The 18628-nt window shown below is 40.2% G+C and overlaps 1 long non-coding RNA gene across 1 annotated transcript in view; it reads left to right on the plus strand.

Annotated features, from left to right (window-relative positions):
* The window catches only part of LOC138693012 (uncharacterized), a 115240-nt gene that overhangs the window by 12559 nt on the left and 84053 nt on the right, over positions 1-18628 (plus strand). Inside the window, exon 2 of the long non-coding RNA XR_011330203.1 lies at positions 21-125. This is a non-coding gene — a long non-coding RNA (uncharacterized lncRNA). The remainder of the gene's footprint in view (positions 1-20; positions 126-18628) is intronic.

Genomic DNA, 18628 nt, shown 5'->3' on the forward strand with positions numbered 1-18628 from the left:
TTTACTGCCGTTCCTTTCAGATATAGAACTGGCGGCCTGTTGTCGACCATACATCATCGTGTATCTATCTGGCGCGGCGTGAGAAAAGAAACTACAGTTATAGCTTTACAGTAACTCCAACGCAGGTAGGAAAGAAAACTCTCGAAGGAGAGGATTTTTCTCAGTCACTTCTACAGAATATAGGATGAGAATAATTCTGAAAGAATGTTTTTCTATCTTCCTTATTCATATTTACTTCTCTCTTGTGTATGTGTGTTTATTTAGTATCTATATAATTTGAGCTGGTAATGGAAATTACGGGAAAACGGCTGAACGGATTTTAATAAATGACTCCTCATTTTGAAGCTTGGAACTCAAAGTTTTTCAGAGAAATAGTAGTTTTCAGTGAAACGTTAATTTGTCAACATAATTTTCCTAATTTCCAAAATCCATCTCTCGTCAGTTTTGAGAACTAGCTAATTGCATTTCAGAATAAAACAAAATACACTACAGTAAACAATATTACACGAAGGCCATGATCTGCAAGAATGCTGACATATTTAGAGCTCAAATTAAATTGGTTATAAAAACTTAACTTACTAAAAATAATTTACAGGTTCGATTCTGTGGTGTGTAATTTTCTGGGTACAGCTGTGTATTGGATATTAAAAACTACAAAACTTGAGGTGGTTTAATGGCATTATTACCATTAGAAATGAAATATTATTGTAGTTAATGCCATAATGCCATGATGTGATTATTTTTCATTAATTATATATATTAATGCTATATTGATGTAATGAAAGTGAAACGTTTTGGGGTTATATAAGTAGATGTAGAGAATAAATTAAATTAGATTTTTATTTCTATATTTTACTGAGTGGCGGCTATATAGAATATATAGTATCTGTTAATGAAAGCTATAAAACTTATGTAAGATAATAATATTATTAAAAATCAAATGTTTTTATAGTTATTAATCAAGTGGGGTTGGGTTTTTTTCATATATTTAATGGCGGTGTGGTGTAGATATTTATATGCGTGGTTCTTTTCAGTATTGGCTAGAGAGAGAGAGAGTATCTTTCATTATTATGGAAGAAAATAACTTTCAGAATGTATGGTATTCTTCATTGAAAATAAATCTGAAAAATGTTTATTTGAACGTCTAATGAACTTAGTTTGCAGCATTTGCTGCACAAGCTACTAGTAGTTATATAATAGTCCTCATAAGTTTTGTGTAGTTATAATTATTTGCAGTTCTCAACTTGTAATATTGTGTAATTTAGTACACTTTATCCCTTGCATATTCATTGAGAGTACTTCTAAGCCTTATATTATTTTGTAATTATTATTTACTGTGTTTGCACTAGTTCACTCAACTTGTGCTTCTATAACTGCATAAATCTTTGAGTGTTCCTTAAATATTAGTCTATAATTTATTATTAATTTGTATCATTGCGACATTGTGTAAGTTCCTTTTGTTTTTGGCTGAGTGGAGGAGAAGGCCTCATGCCCTTAACTCAGTCAGAATTAATGCATATTATAGTTATTATTATTATTATTATTATTATTATTATTATTATTATTATTATTATTATTATTATTATTATTATTATTATTATTATTATCCGTTTGGGAAGACAAAAACAAACACCGTAGACTAACATGAAAAGTGTTGGTATTTATTTTTCAGTTATCTGTAACGATATTATTCTGAAAAGATGAGAGTTTAGTCCGATTTATATATTAACATTACGCATGATCTCTATTCCAAGTTCCAGTTTTACACACTGCGCATGCTCAGTATCCCAAGTTACAGTTATAACACACTGCGCATGCTCAGTATCCCAAGTTACAGTTATAACACACAGCGCATGCTCAGTATCCCAAGTTACAGTTACAACAAACTGCGCATGCTCAGTATCCCAAGTTACAGTTATAACACACTGCGCATGCTCAGTATCCCAAGTTACAGTTATAACAAACTGCGCATGCTCAGTATCCCAAGTTACAGTTATAACACACTGGGAATGCTCAGTAACCCAAGTTACAGTTATAAAACATAGCGCATGCTCAGTATCCCAAGTTACAGTTATAACACACTGCGCATGCTCAGTATCCCAAGTTACAGTTATAACACATAGCGCATGCTCAGTATCCCAAGTTACAGTTATAACACACTACGCATGCTCAGTATCCCAAGTTACAGTTATAACACATAGCGCATGCTCAGTATCCCAAGTTACAGTTATAACACACTACGCATGCTCAGTATCCCAAGTTACAGTTATAACACATAGCGCATGCTCAGTATCCCAAGTTACAGTTATAACACATAGCGCATGCTCAGTATCCCAAGTTACAGTTATAACACACTGCGCATGCTCAGTATCCCAAGTTACAGTTATAACACATAGCGCATGCTCAGTATCCCAAGTTACAGTTATAACACACTGCGCATGCTCAGTATCCCAAGTTACAGTTATAACACATAGCGCATGCTCAGTATCCCAAGTTACAGTTATAACACACTGCGCATGCTCAGTATCCCAAGTTACAGTTATAACACATAGCGCATGCTCAGTATCCCAAGTTACAGTTATAACACACTACGCATGCTCAGTATCCCAAGTTACAGTTATAACACATAGCGCATGCTCAGTATCCCAAGTTACAGTTATAACACACTACGCATGCTCAGTATCCCAAGTTACAGTTATAACACATAGCGCATGCTCAGTATCCCAAGTTACAGTTATAACACATAGCGCATGCTCAGTATCCCAAGTTACAGTTATAACACATAGAGCATGCTCAGTATCCCAAGTTACAGTTATAACATACTGCGCATGCTCAGTATCCCAAGTTACAGTTATAACACACTGCGCATGCTCAGTATCCCAAGTTACAGTTATAACACACTACGCATGCTCAGTATCCCAAGTTACAGTTATAACACATAGCGCATGCTCAGTATCCCAAGTTATAGTTATAACACATAGCGCATGCTCAGTATCCCAAGTTACAGTTATAACACACTGCGCATGCTCAGCATCCCAAGTTACAGTTATAACACACTACGCATGCTCAGTATCCCAAGTTACAGTTATAACACACTGCGCATGCTCAGTATCCCAAGTTACAGTTATAAAACACAGCGCATGCTCAGTATCCCAAGTTACAGTTATAACACATAGCGCATGCTCAGTATCCCAAGTTACAGTTATAACACACTACGCATGCTCAGTATCCCAAGTTACAGTTATAACACACTGCGCATGCTCAGTATCCCAAGTTAGAGTTATAACACACTGCGCATGCTCAGTATCCCAAGTTACAGTTATAACACATAGCGCATGCTCAGTATCCCAAGTTACAGTTACAACATACTGCGCATGCTCAGTATCCCAAGTTACAGTTATAACACACTGCGCATGCCCAGTATCCCAAGTTACATTTACAACACACTGCGCGTGCTCAGTATCCCAAGTTACATTTACAACACACTACGCATGCTCAGTATCCCAAGTTACAGTTATAACACACTGCGCATGCTCAGTATCCCAAGTTACAGTTATAACACACAGCGCATGCTCAGTATCCCAAGTTACATTTACAACACACTGCGCATGCTCAGTATCCCAAGTTACAGTTACAACAAACTGCGCATGCTCAGTATCCCAAGTTACATTTACAACACACTGCGCATGCTCAGTATCCCAAGTTACATTTACAACACACTACGCATGCTCAGTATCCCAAGTTACAGTTATAACACATAGCGCATGCTCAGTATCCCAAGTTACATTTACAACACACTGCGCATGCTCAGTATCCCAAGCTACAGTTACAACACACTACGCATGCTCAGTATCCCAAGTTACAGTTATAACACACTGCGCATGCTCAGTATCCCAAGTTACAGTTATAACACACTACGCATGCTCAGTATCCCAAGTTACAGTTATAACACATAGCGCATGCTCAGTATCCCAAGTTATAGTTATAACACACTGCGCATGCTCAGTATCCCAAGTTACAGTTATAACACATAGCGCATGCTCAGTATTCCAAGTTACAGTTATAACACATAGCGCATGCTCAGTATCCAAAGTTACAGTTATAACATACTGCGCATGCTCAGTATCACAAGTTACAGTTATAACACACTGCGCATGCTCAGTATCCCAAGTTACAGTTATAACACACTACGCATGCTCAGTATCCCAAGTTACAGTTATAACACACTGCGCATGCTCAGTATCCCAAGTTACAGTTATAACACACAGCGCATGCTCAGTATCCCAAGTTACAGTTATAACACATAGCGCATGCTCAGTATCCCAAGTTGCAGTTATAACACACTACGCATGCTCAGTATCCCAAGTTACAGTTATAACACACTGCGCATGCTCAGTATCCCAAGTTACAGTTATAACACACTGCGCATGCTCAGTATCCCAAGTTACAGTTATAACACATAGCGCATGCTCAGTATCCCAAGTTACAGTTATAACATACTGCGCATGCTCAGTATCCCAAGTTACAATTATAACACACTGCGCATGCCCAGTATCCCAAGTTACATTTACAACACACTGCGCATGCTCAGTATCCCAAGTTACACTTACAACACACTACGCATGCTCAGTATCCCAAGTTACAGTTATAACACACTGCGCATGCTCAGTATCCCAAGTTACAGTTATAACACACAGCGCATGCTCAGTATCCCAAGTTACATTTACAACACACTGCGCATGCTCAGTATCCCAAGTTACAGTTACAACAAACTGCGCATGCTCAGTATCCCAAGTTACATTTACAACACACTGCGCATGCTCAGTATCCCAAGTTACATTTACAACACACTACGCATGCTCAGTATCCCAAGTTACAGTTATAACACAAAGCGCATGCTCAGTATCCCAAGTTACATTTACAACACACTGCGCATGCTCAGTATCCCAGGTTACAGTTATAACACACTGCGCATGCTCAGTATCCAAAGTTACAGTTATAACACACTGCGCATGCTCAGTATCCCAAGTTACAGTTATAACACACTACGCATGCTCAGTATCCCAAGTTACAGTTACAACACTCTGCGCATGCTCAGTATCCCAAGTTACAGTTATAACACACTACGCATGCTCAGTATCCCAAGTTACAGTTATAACACACTACGCATGCTCAGTATCCCAAGTTACAGTTATAACACACTGTGCATGCTCAGTGTCCCAAGTTACAGTTATAACACACTGCGCATGCTCAGTATCCCAAGTTACAGTTATAACACACTGCGCTTGCTCAGTATCCCAGTTACAGTTATAACACATAGCGCATGCTCAGTATCCCAAGTTACAGTTATAACATACTGCGCATGCTCAGTATCCCAAGTTACAGTTATAACACACTGCGCATGTCCAGTATCCCAAGTTACATTTACAACACACTACGCATGCTCAGTATCCCAAGTTACAGTTATAACACACTGCGCATGCTCAGTATCCCAAGTTACAGTTAAAACACACAGCGCATGCTCAGTATCCCAAGTTACATTTACAACACACTGCGCATGCTCAGTATCCCAAGTTACAGTTATAACACACTACGCAAGCTCAATATCCCAAGTTATAGTTATAACACATAGCGCATGCTCAGTATCCCAAGTTACATTTACAACACACTGCGCATGCTCAGTATCCCAAGTTACATTTACAACACACTACGCATGCTCAGTATCCCAAGTTACAGTTATAACACATAGCGCATGCTCAGTATCCCAAGTTACATTTACAACACACTGCGCATGCTCAGTATCCCAAGTTACAGTTATAACACACTGCGCATGCTCAGTATCCCAAGTTACAGTTATAACACACTGCGCATGCTCAGTATCCCAAGTTACAGTTATAACACACTGCGCATGCTCAGTATCCCAAGTTACAGTTATAACACACTGCGCATGCTCAGTATCCCAAGTTACAGTTATAACACATAGCGCATGCTCAGTATCCCAAGTTACAGTTATAACACACTACGCATGCTCAGTATCCCAAGTTACAGTTATAACACACTACGCATGCTCAGTATCCCAAGTTACAGTTATAACACATAGCGCGTGCTCAGTATCCCAAGTTACAGTTACAACACACTACGCATGCTCAGTATCCCAAGTTACAGTTATAACACACTACGCATGCTCAGTATCCCAAGTTACAGTTATAACACATAGCGCATGCTCAGTATCCCAAGTTACAGTTATAACACACTAAGCATGCTCAGTATCCCAAGTTACAGTTATAACACATAGCGCATGCTCAGTATCCCAAGTTACAGTTATAACACACTACGCGTGCTCAGTATCCCAAGTTACAGTTATAACACATAGCGCATGCTCAGTATCCCAAGTTACAGTTATAACACACTACGCATGCTCAGTATCCCAAGTTACAGTTATAACATACACCGCATGCTCAGTATCCCAAGTTACAGTTATAACATACAGCGCATGCTCAGTATCCCAAGTTACAGTTATAACACACAGCGCATGCTCAGTATCCCAAGTTACAGTTATAACATACAGCGCATGCTCAGTATCCCAAGTTACAGTTATAACACACTACGCATGCTCAGTATCCCAAGTTACAGTTATAATACATAGCGCATGCTCAGTATCCCAAGTTACATTTACAACACACTGCGCTTGCTCAGTATCCCAAGTTACAGTTACAAGAAACTGCGCATGCTCAGTATCCCAAGTTACATTTACAACACACTGCGCATGCTCAGTATCCCAAGTAACATTTACAACACACTACGCATGCTCAGTATCCCAAGTTGCAGTTATAACACACAGCGCATGCTCAGTATCCCAAGTTACATTTACAACACACTGCGCTTGCTCAGTATCCCAAGTTACAGTTATAACAAACTGCGCATGCTCAGTATCCCAAGTTACAGTTACAACACACTACGCATGCTCAATATCCCAAGTTACAGTTATAACACATAGCGCATGCTCAGTATCCCAAGTTACAGTTATAACACACTGCGCATGCCCAGTATCCCAAGTTACATTTTCAAAACACACTGCGCATGCTCAGTATCCCAAGTTACATTTACAACACACTACGCATGCTCAGTATCCCAAGTTACAGTTATAACACACTGCGCATGCTCAGTATCCCAAGTTACAGTTATAACACACAGCGCATGCTCAGTATCCCAAGTTACATTTACAACACACTGCGCATGCTCAGTATCCCAAGTTACAGTTACAACAAACTGCGCATGCTCAGTATACCAAGTTACATTTACAACACACTGCGCATGCTCAGTATCACAAGTTACATTTACAACACACTACACATGCTCAGTATCCCAAGTTACAGTTATAACACATAGCGCATGCTCAGTATCCCAAGTTACATTTACAACACACTGCGCATGCTCAGTATCCCAAGTTACAGTTATAACACACTGCGCATGCTCAGTATCCCAAGTTACAGTTATAACACACTACGCATGCTCAGTATCCCAAGTTACAGTTATAACACACTGCGCATGCTCAGTATCCCAAGTTACAGTTATAACACACTGCGCATGCTCAGTATCCCAAGTTACAGTTATAACACATAGCGCATGCTCAGTATCCCAAGTTACAGTTATAACACTTTGCGCATGCTCAGTATCCCAAGTTACAGTTATAACACACAGCGCATGCTCAGTATCCCAAGTTACAGTTATAACACATAGCGCATGCTCAGTATCCCAAGTTACAGTTATAACACACTGCGCATGCTCAGTATCCCAAGTTACAGTTATAACACACTGCTCATGCTCAGTATCCCAAGTTACAGTTATAACACATAGCGCATGCTCAGTATCCCAAGTTACAGTTATAACATACTGCGCATGCTCAGTATCCCATGTTACAGTTATAACACACTGCGCATGCCCAGTATCCCAAGTTACATTTACAACACACTGCGCATGCTCAGTATCCCAAGTTACATTTACAACACACTACGCATGCTCAGTATCCCAAGTTACAGTTATAACACACAGCGCATGCTCAGTATCCCAAGTTACAGTTATAACACACAGCGCATGCTCAGTATCCCAAGTTACATTTACAACACACTGCGCATGCTCAGTATCCCAAGTTACAGTTACAACAAACTGCGCATGCTCAGTATCCCAAGTTACATTTGCAACACACTGCGCATGCTCAGTATCCCAAGTTACATTTACAACACACTACGCATGCTCAGTATCCCAAGTTACAGTTATAACACATAGCGCATACTCAGTATCCCAAGTTACATTTACAACACACTGCGCATGCTCAGTATCCCAAGTTACAGTTATAACACACTGCGCATGCTCAGTATCCCAAGTTACAGTTATGACACACTACGCATGCTCAGTATCCCAAGTTACATTTATAACACACTACGCATGCTCAGTATCCCAAGTTACAGTTATAACACACTGCGCATGCTCAGTATCCCAAGTTACAGTTATAACACACTGCGCATGCTCAGTATCCCAAGTTACAGTTATAACACACTGCGCATGCTCAGTATCCCAAGTTACAGTTATAACACATAGCGCATGCTCAGTATCCCAAGTTACAGTTATAACACACTGCGCATGCTCAGTATCCCAAGTTACAGTTATAACACATAGCGCATGCTCAGTATCCCAAGTTACAGTTATAACACACTGCGCATGCTCAGTATCCCAAGTTACAGTTATAACACATAGCGCATGCTCAGTATCCCAAGTTACAGTTATAACACACTGCGCATGCTCAGTATCCCAAGTTACAGTTATAACACATAGCGCATGCTCAGTATCCCAAGTTACAGTTATAACACACTACGCATGCTCAGTATCCCAAGTTACAGTTATAACACATAGCGCATGCTCAGTATCCCAAGTTACAGTTATAACACACTACGCATGCTCAGTATCCCAAGTTACAGTTATAACACATAGCGCATGCTCAGTATCCCAAGTTACAGTTATAACACATAGCGCATGCTCAGTATCCCAAGTTACAGATATAACACACTGCGCATGCTCAGTATCCCAAGTTACAGTTATAACACACTGCGCATGCTCAGTATCCCAAGTTACAGTTATAACACATAGCGCATGCTCAGTATCCCAAGTTACAGTTATAACACACAGCGCATGCTCAGTATCCCAAGTTACAGTTATAACACACTACGCATGCTCAGTATCCCAAGTTACAGTTATAACACATAGCGCATGCTCAGTATCCCAAGTTACATTTACAACACACTGCGCTTGCTCAGTATCCCAAGTTACAGTTACAAGTAACTGCGCATGCTCAGTATCCCAAGTTACATTTACAAAACACTGCGCATGCTCAGTATCCCAAGTAACATTTACAACACACTACGCATGCTCAGTATCCCAAGTTGCAGTTATAACACACAGCGCATGCTCAGTATCCCAAGTTACATTTACAACACACTGCGCTTGCTCAGTATCCCAAGTTACAGTTACAACAAACTGCGCATGCTCAGTATCCCAAGTTACAGTTACAACACACTACGCATGCTCAATATCCCAAGTTACAGTTATAACACATAGCGCATGCTCAGGATCCCAAGTTACAGTTATACACACTGCGCATGCCCAGTATCCCAAGTTACATTTACAACACACTGCGCATGCTCAGTATCCCAAGTTACATTTACAACACACTACGCATGCTCAGTATCCCATGTTACAGTTATAACACACTGCGCATGCTCAGTATCCCAAGTTACAGTTATAACACACAGCGCATGCTCAGTATCCCAAGTTACATTTACAACACACTGCGCATGCTCAGTATCCCAAGTTACATTTACAACACACTGCGCATGCTCAGTATCACAAGTTACATTTACAACACACTACGCATCATCAGTATCCCAAGTTACAGTTATAACACATAGCGCATGCTCAGTATCCCAAGTTACATTTACAACACACTGCGCATGCTCAGTATCCCAAGTTACAGTTATAACACACTGCGCATGCTCAGTATCCCAAGTTACAGTTATAACACACTACGCATGCTCAGTATCCCAAGTTACAGTTATAACACACTGCGCATGCTCAGTATCCCAAGTTACAGTTATAACACACTGCGCATGCTCAGTATCCCAAGTTACAGTTATAACACATAGCGCATGCTCAGTATCCCAAGTTACAGTTATAACACTTTGCGCATGCTCAGTATCCCAAGTTACAGTTATAACACACAGCGCATGCTCAGTATCCCAAGTTACAGTTATAACACATAGCGCATGCTCAGTATCCCAAGTTACAGTTATAACACACTGCGCATGCTCAGTATCCCAAGTTACAGTTATAACACACTGCGCATGCTCAGTATCCCAAGTTACAGTTATAACACATAGCGCATGCTCAGTATCCCAAGTTACAGTTATAACATACTGCGCATGCTCAGTATCCCAAGTTACAGTTATAACACACTGCGCATGCCCAGTATCCCAAGTTACATTTACAACACACTGCGCATGCTCACTATCCCAAGTTACATTTACAACACACTACGCATGCTCAGTATCCCAAGTTACAGTTATAACACACAGCGCATGCTCAGTATCCCAAGTTACAGTTATAACACACAGCGCATGCTCAGTATCCCAAGTTACATTTACAACACATTGCGCATGCTCAGTATCCCAAGTTACAGTTACAACAAACTGCGCATGCTCAGTATCCCAAGTTACATTTACAACACACTGCGCATGCTCAGTATCCCAAGTTACATTTACAACACACTACGCATGCTCAGTATCCCAAGTTACAGTTATAACACATAGCGCATACTCAGTATCCCAAGTTACATTTACAACACACTGCGCATGCTCAGTATCCCAAGTTACAGTTATAACACACTGCGCATGCTCAGTATCCCAAGTTACAGTTATGACACACTACGCATGCTCAGTATCCCAAGTTACATTTATAACACACTACGCATGCTCAGTATCCCAAGTTACAGTTATAACTCACTGCGCATGCTCAGTATCCCAAGTTACAGTTATAACACATAGCGCATGCTCAGTATCCCAAGTTACAGTTATAACACACTACGCATGCTCAGTATCCCAAGTTACAGTTATAACACACTGCGCATGCTCAGTATCCCAAGTTACAGTTATAACACATAGCGCATGCTCAGTATCCCAAGTTACAGTTATAACACACTACGCGTGCTCAGTATCCCAAGTTACAGTTATAACACATAGCGCATGCTCAGTATCCCAAGTTACAGTTATAACACACTACGCATGCTCAGTATCCCAAGTTACAGGTATAACATACACCGCATGCTCAGTATCCCAAGTTACAGTTATAACATACAGCGCATGCTCAGTATCCCAAGTTACAGTTATAACACACTAAACATGCTCAGTATCCCAAGTTACAGTTATAACATACAGCGCATGCTCAGTATCCCAAGTTACAGTTATAACACACTACGCATGCTCAGTATCCCAAGTTACAGTTATAACACATAGCGCATGCTCAGTATCCCAAGTTACATTTACAACACACTGCGCTTGCTCAGTATCCCAAGTTACAGTTACAAGAAACTGCGCATGCTCAGTATCCCAAGTTACATTTACAACACACTGCGCATGCTCAGTATCCCAAGTAACATTTACAACACACTACGCATGCTCAGTATCCCAAGTTGCAGTTATAACACACAGCGCATGCTCAGTATCCCAAGTTAAATTTACAACACACTGCGCTTGCTCAGTATCCCAAGTTACAGTTACAACAAACTGCGCATGCTCAGTATCCCAAGTTACAGTTACAACACACTACGCATGCTCAATATCCCAAGTTACAGTTATAACACATAGCGCATGCTCAGTATCCCAAGTTACAGTTATAACACACTGCGCATGCCCAGTATCCCAAGTTACATTTACAACACACTGCGCATGCTCAGTATCCCAAGTTACATTTACAACACACTACGCATGCTCAGTATCCCAAGTTACAGTTATAACACACTGCGCATGCTCAGTATCCCAAGTTACAGTTATAACACACAGCGCATGCTCAGTATCCCAAGTTACATTTACAACACACTGCGCATGCTCAGTATCCCAAGTTACAGTTACAACAAACTGCGCATGCTCAGTATACCAAGTTACATTTACAACACACTGCGCATGCTCAGTATCACAAGTTACATTTACAACACACTACGCATGCTCAGTATCCCAAGTTACAGTTATAACACGTAGCGCATGCTCAGTATCCCAAGTTACATTTACAACACACTGCGCATGCTCAGTATTCCAAGTTACAGTTATAACACACTGCGCATGCTCAGTATCCCAAGTTTCAGTTATAACACACTACGCATGCTCAGTATCCCAAGTTACAGTTATAACACACTACGCATGCTCAGTATCCCAAGTTACAGTTATAACACACTGCGCATGCTCAGTATCCCAAGTTACAGTTATAACACATAGCGCATGCTCAGTATCCCAAGTTACAGTTATAACACTTTGCGCATGCTCAGTATCCCAAGTTACAGTTATAACACACAGCGCATGCTCAGTATCCCAAGTTACAGTTATAACACATAGCGCATGCTCAGTATCCCAAGTTACAGTTATAACACACTGCGCATGCTCAGTATCCCAAGTTACAGTTATAACACACTGCGCATGCTCAGTATCCCAAGTTACAGTTATAACATACTGCGCATGCTCAGTATCCCAAGTTACAGTTATAACACACTGCGCATGCCCAGTATCCCAAGTTACATTTACAACACACTGCGCATGCTCAGTATCCCAAGTTACATTTACAACACACTACGCATGCTCAGTATCCCAAGTTACAGTTATAACACACAGCGCATGCTCAGTATCCCAAGTTACAGTTATAACACACAGCGCATGCTCAGTATCCCAAGTTACATTTACAACACACTGCGCATGCTCAGTATCCCAAGTTACAGTTACAACAAACTGCGCATGCTCAGTATCCCAAGTTACATTTGCAACACACTGCGCATGCTCAGTATCCCAAGTTACATTTACAACACACTACGCATGCTCAGTATCCCAAGTTACAGTTATAACACATAGCGCATACTCAGTATCCCAAGTTACATTTACAACACACTGCGCATGCTCAGTATCCCAAGTTACAGTTATAACACACTGCGCATGCTCAGTATCCCAAGTTACAGTTATGACACACTACGCATGCTCAGTATCCCAAGTTACATTTATAACACACTAGGCATGCTCAGTATCCCAAGTTACAGTTATAACACACTGCGCATGCTCAGTATCCCAAGTTACAGTTATAACACACTGCGCATGCTCAGTATCCCAAGTTACAGTTATAACACACTACGCATACTCAGTATCCCAAGTTACAGTTATAACATACACTGCATGCTCAGTATCCCAAGTTACAGTTATAACATACAGCGCATGCTCAGTATCCCAAGTTACAGTTATAACACACTAAACATGCTCAGTATCCCAAGTTACAGTTATAACATACAGCGCATGCTCAGTATCCCAAGTTACAGTTATAACACACTACGCATGCTCAGTATCCCAAGTTACAGTTATAACACATAGCGCATGCTCAGTATCCCAAGTTACATTTACAACACACTGCGCTTGCTCAGTATCCCAAGTTACAGTTACAAGAAACTGCGCATGCTCAGTATCCCAAGGTACATTTACAACACACTGCGCATGCTCAGTATCCCAAGTAACATTTACAACACACTACGCATGCTCAGTATCCCAAGTTGCAGTTATAACACACAGCGCATGCTCAGTATCCCAAGTTACATTTACAACACACTGCGCTTGCTCAGTATCCCAAGTTACAGTTACAACAAACTGCGCATGCTCAGTATCCCAAGTTACAGTTACAACACACTACGCATGCTCAATATCCCAAGTTACAGTTATAACACATAGCGCATGCTCAGGATCCCAAGTTACAGTTATAACACACTGCGCATGCCCAGTATCCCAAGTTACATTTACAACACACTGCGCATGCTCAGTATCCCAAGTTACATTTACAACACACTACGCATGCTCAGTATCCCATGTTACAGTTATAACACACTGCGCATGCTCAGTATCCCAAGTTACAGTTATAACACACAGCGCATGCTCAGTATCCCAAGTTACATTTACAACACACTGCGCATGCTCAGTATCCCAAGTTACAGTTACAACAAACTGCGCATGCTCAGTATACCAAGTTACATTTACAACACACTGCGCATGCTCAGTATCACAAGTTACATTTACAACACACTACGCATGCTCAGTATCCCAAGTTACAGTTATAACACATAGCGCATGCTCAGTATCCCAAGTTACATTTACAACACACTGCGCATGCTCAGTATCCCAAGTTACAGTTATAACACACTGCGCATGCTCAGTATCCCAAGTTACAGTTATAACACACTACGCATGCTCAGTATCCCAAGTTACAGTTATAACACACTGCGCATGCTCAGTATCCCAAGTTACAGTTATAACACACTGCGCATGCTCAGTATCCCAAGTTACAGTTATAACACATAGCGCATGCTCAGTATCCCAAGTTACAGTTATAACACTTTGCGCATGCTCAGTATCCCAAGTTACAGTTATAACACACAGCGCATGCTCAGTATCCCAAGTTACAGTTATAACACATAGCGCATGCTCAGTATCCCAAGTTACAGTTATAACACACTGCGCATGCTCAGTATCCCAAGTTACAGTTATAACACATAGCGCATGCTCAGTATCCCAAGTTACAGTTATAACATACTGCGCATGCTCAGTATCCCAAGTTACAGTTATAACACACTGCGCATGCCCAGTATCCCAAGTTACATTTACAACACACTGCGCATGCTCAGTATCCCAAGTTACATTTACAACACACTACGCATGCTCAGTATCCCAAGTTACAGTTATAACACACAGCGCATGCTCAGTATCCCAAGTTACAGTTATAACACACAGCGCATGCTCAGTATCCCAAGTTACATTTACAACACACTGCGCATGCTCAGTATCCCAAGTTACAGTTACAACAAACTGCGCATGCTCAGTATCCCAAGTTACATTTACAACACACTGCGCATGCTCAGTATCCCAAGTTACATTTACAACACACTACGCATGCTCAGTATCCCAAGTTACAGTTATAACACATAGCGCATACTCAGTATCCCAAGTTACATTTACAACACACTGCGCATGCTCAGTATCCCAAGTTACAGTTATAACACACTGCGCATGCTCAGTATCCCAAGTTACAGTTATGACACACTACGCATGCTCAGTATCCCAAGTTACATTTATAACACACTACGCATGCTCAGTATCCCAAGTTACAGTTATAACACACTGCGCATGCTCAGTATCCCAAGTTACAGTTATAACACACTGCGCATGCTCAGTATCCCAAGTTACAGTTATAACACACTACGCATACTCAGTTTCCCAAGTTACAGTTATAACACACTGCGCATGCTCAGTATTCCATGTTCCAGTTATAACATACTGCGCATGCTCAGTATCCCAAGTTACAGTTATAACACACAGCGCATGCTCAGTATCCCAAGTTACAGTTATAACACACTGCGCATGCTCAGTAATCCAAGTTACAGTTATAACACACTACTGGCCTGTTTCCGGAACGTTAGTTATCTGTAAACACAGAGTTATTTATCATTTAACGTATCGATGAGTTTCCGAAACAACAGTTATCATCGTCTTCAGATATAACTGTACTTTCGCATTTAACTCCGGCTAGTTTTTTGGTTATCTCTCTGTTAGTACTGATTCTAACACATTCCGATATGCGGCGCCTCTGTATTATTGTTTCGTATTGACTCTGCTACAAAATAATTTATGATAAATAATTTCCACAGTTTCTAGTTTAGTGATAGTTTCAACATTTTAATCATGTTTTATGTAATCTACTACTCATTAATACTGTAGATACTGTTTGTGTCTGTGACATATTATTAGGATGCGTCTTGTGTTTATAAAGACAATATAATATGGAATTACCATCTTCATCATCCTCGTCTTCAGATTATATGACGTCAGACGAAGAAGATTTCATTCTTTTAGGTGCATTACCAATGCCAAGAGGGTTTCGAGTTCCGAAAAGTCCATTTGGATCCTTAAATGAAAGTGAATTTCAAATGAGATATAGTTTAAGGAAACAGACAGTGATGAGGTTAGTGAATGTAATCGGCGAAAATATTGGACCACAGAGACACAGAAATCAGTCTGTAAGTGCAGTAAACCAAATTCTGGTCAATCCACAAATCAACAACATGTCGCATAATACAGAAGGTAATTCCTCAAATTGCTGCTTTACATGACGAATTTATTTGCATGCCAAGAAACATAGTAGAAATTGCAGAAACAAAAAGAAAATTTCACGGCATCGCTGGGTTTCCTTCTGTAATAGGATGTATTGATGGGACGCCAGTGAAGATCCACATCCTCATTCCTTCTCCTTTCCAATCTGGATACTCTAGCAGCTCTTTTTATTCCCTCCATCTCCGTCGCTTGTATCTTACATTTCTGACGTTCAACAAGTGCCCATCCCTCTGTCCCGTATTTTAGTATAGATATTTATATTCCAGTTCTTTAATTTTGAGAGCACAGTTTTCTCTCTCCAACGTCTTTAACGCAACTTGTTTTTCAATCTAAAAAATTTCACATTTTTTCTCATGTTGTATATTCCATCTCTCTTGTTTTCATTTCCACATCAGTATCAGTTTTTACTTTCTTCCTGTTCATTATACTTTCACTCACACACTCTAAATAGTTTTTTCTTTTAGGTGTTGATCTGTGTGGTGGCACTAACTGGTCACTCCTTGTTACCTCAGGGTTTCTGCTGCCTTCTACCATGTTGAGGTTATGGTCATCTCCTGTCGCTGTCTCTGAAGTGTCGAGATTGCAGTTAGGTTCTTCTACCACATCCTCAAATACTACTGGTACATCACTGAACACAACAGCACTGGAGTCGTATTGGTTCTCATCTGGATCAAATTGGCTTCTCAAACTAGATACAATTTTGGCATCTATGCTATCTGATTTGGGATCATGAATCCCACCACCAGTTTGTAGAAACCCGATCTGAAATGGATAAATATTAACAATATTATGATTACAATATGAAATTAATTATTTCTTGCGATCATGTCCCACAACTGTTGAAACACTATTACTGTACATTAGCTGTATGACTGTGTAACGTAACCTGAACTTCTTTAATATAACCTGAACCGATGTAATATACTCTAAATAAATTAAATTAACATAAACAGAACGTAACTATTTTGAAACACAGTTATTACATATTGATTAAAATGTACATGCTAAAACATTTTCGTGACGGCATTAGGCCACTGAGAAATTATTGCTACAATAAAAATAATGATACATCAATTGGTATTATTATTTCATTACTATTCCTACCCTGTCTTCGTTATTGTGCTTCCTTGCATTCTTTTTCATCACAAAATTCAGCTCCTTTAGCTGTTTTGCTGTCTGTATCCCCGTCTGGCTAGAAGCGTTGAAAATATTGCACAAATCCTCCCAAGACCTTTTCCTTTCTGCAATAGTTGTGCCGTCAGTTTTCTTGCTCTCAAGAATGTCCTTCCGTTCGAGAACAAGATCTACAAGTAGATTTCTCTAAAATGTGGTAAAATTCTTAGCTCCTTTACTTCCATCCATTTTTCATTTATCCAGTAAGCTGAATGAATGTAAATAATGCGCCAATGTTTACAAGCGGAAGTCGGAAACAAATGAAGATCACAGTGGCAAACATAGAGTAAAAATATAATATAAATTTAGCTTCCCTTATGAACAGGTTGCCAGATTTGACAAAGCGTATTACATATAATTTGGAAACACACCTAAAAGGTAAAATGATATGCATTAGAAACGGTTAGGGAATCAGATATGCAAAATGTCAGAAAAATGTATACCTAAGTAGCGTTTGTGCTCATTTGCAGTTAAGAAAGGGGGGATATCATCAGATAGGGTAGAATGATTTGAATCCCGCGAGAAAAATAATAATACGGATTGATTGGCATTGATATCTATACCACAACAGCCATCGGTTAAGATAACTTGAAATTTCCATTATCACTCCCATACAAATGATTTCTCAATATCTGAATCGATCCTTTGAGGGCACTAATGGCTATTTCCTTCACAATGCTGTATATTAGGCCCAGGTTTTTACATTTGTTGGCAAAGAAGGAGGGTATGGTACCTCGTGCTCCCACCATCAGACCTATTACATCAATGTGGGACAGGCTATATTTATCTTTATAGAACGGGATTGTTGGTTCATAGATCCGCTTCTTTTCACTGTCCACCTCATGCGGTTGATCTGCATGTGTCTCAAATCTGATGGTGGGATCGAGAATGTATGCCGAGTTGTTCTTAATGGCAATGATATCAATTCGCCGAACACTTCCTTGTGTGGCTAGTCCCTGCACCTCTTAATGGACTGTAAACCCTACTTCCTTCAGTGCCTCGGCCAG

This window comes from Periplaneta americana, chromosome 17 (assembly GCF_040183065.1).
Source record: "Periplaneta americana isolate PAMFEO1 chromosome 17, P.americana_PAMFEO1_priV1, whole genome shotgun sequence".
Lineage (NCBI taxonomy): Eukaryota > Metazoa > Arthropoda > Insecta > Blattodea > Blattidae > Periplaneta > Periplaneta americana.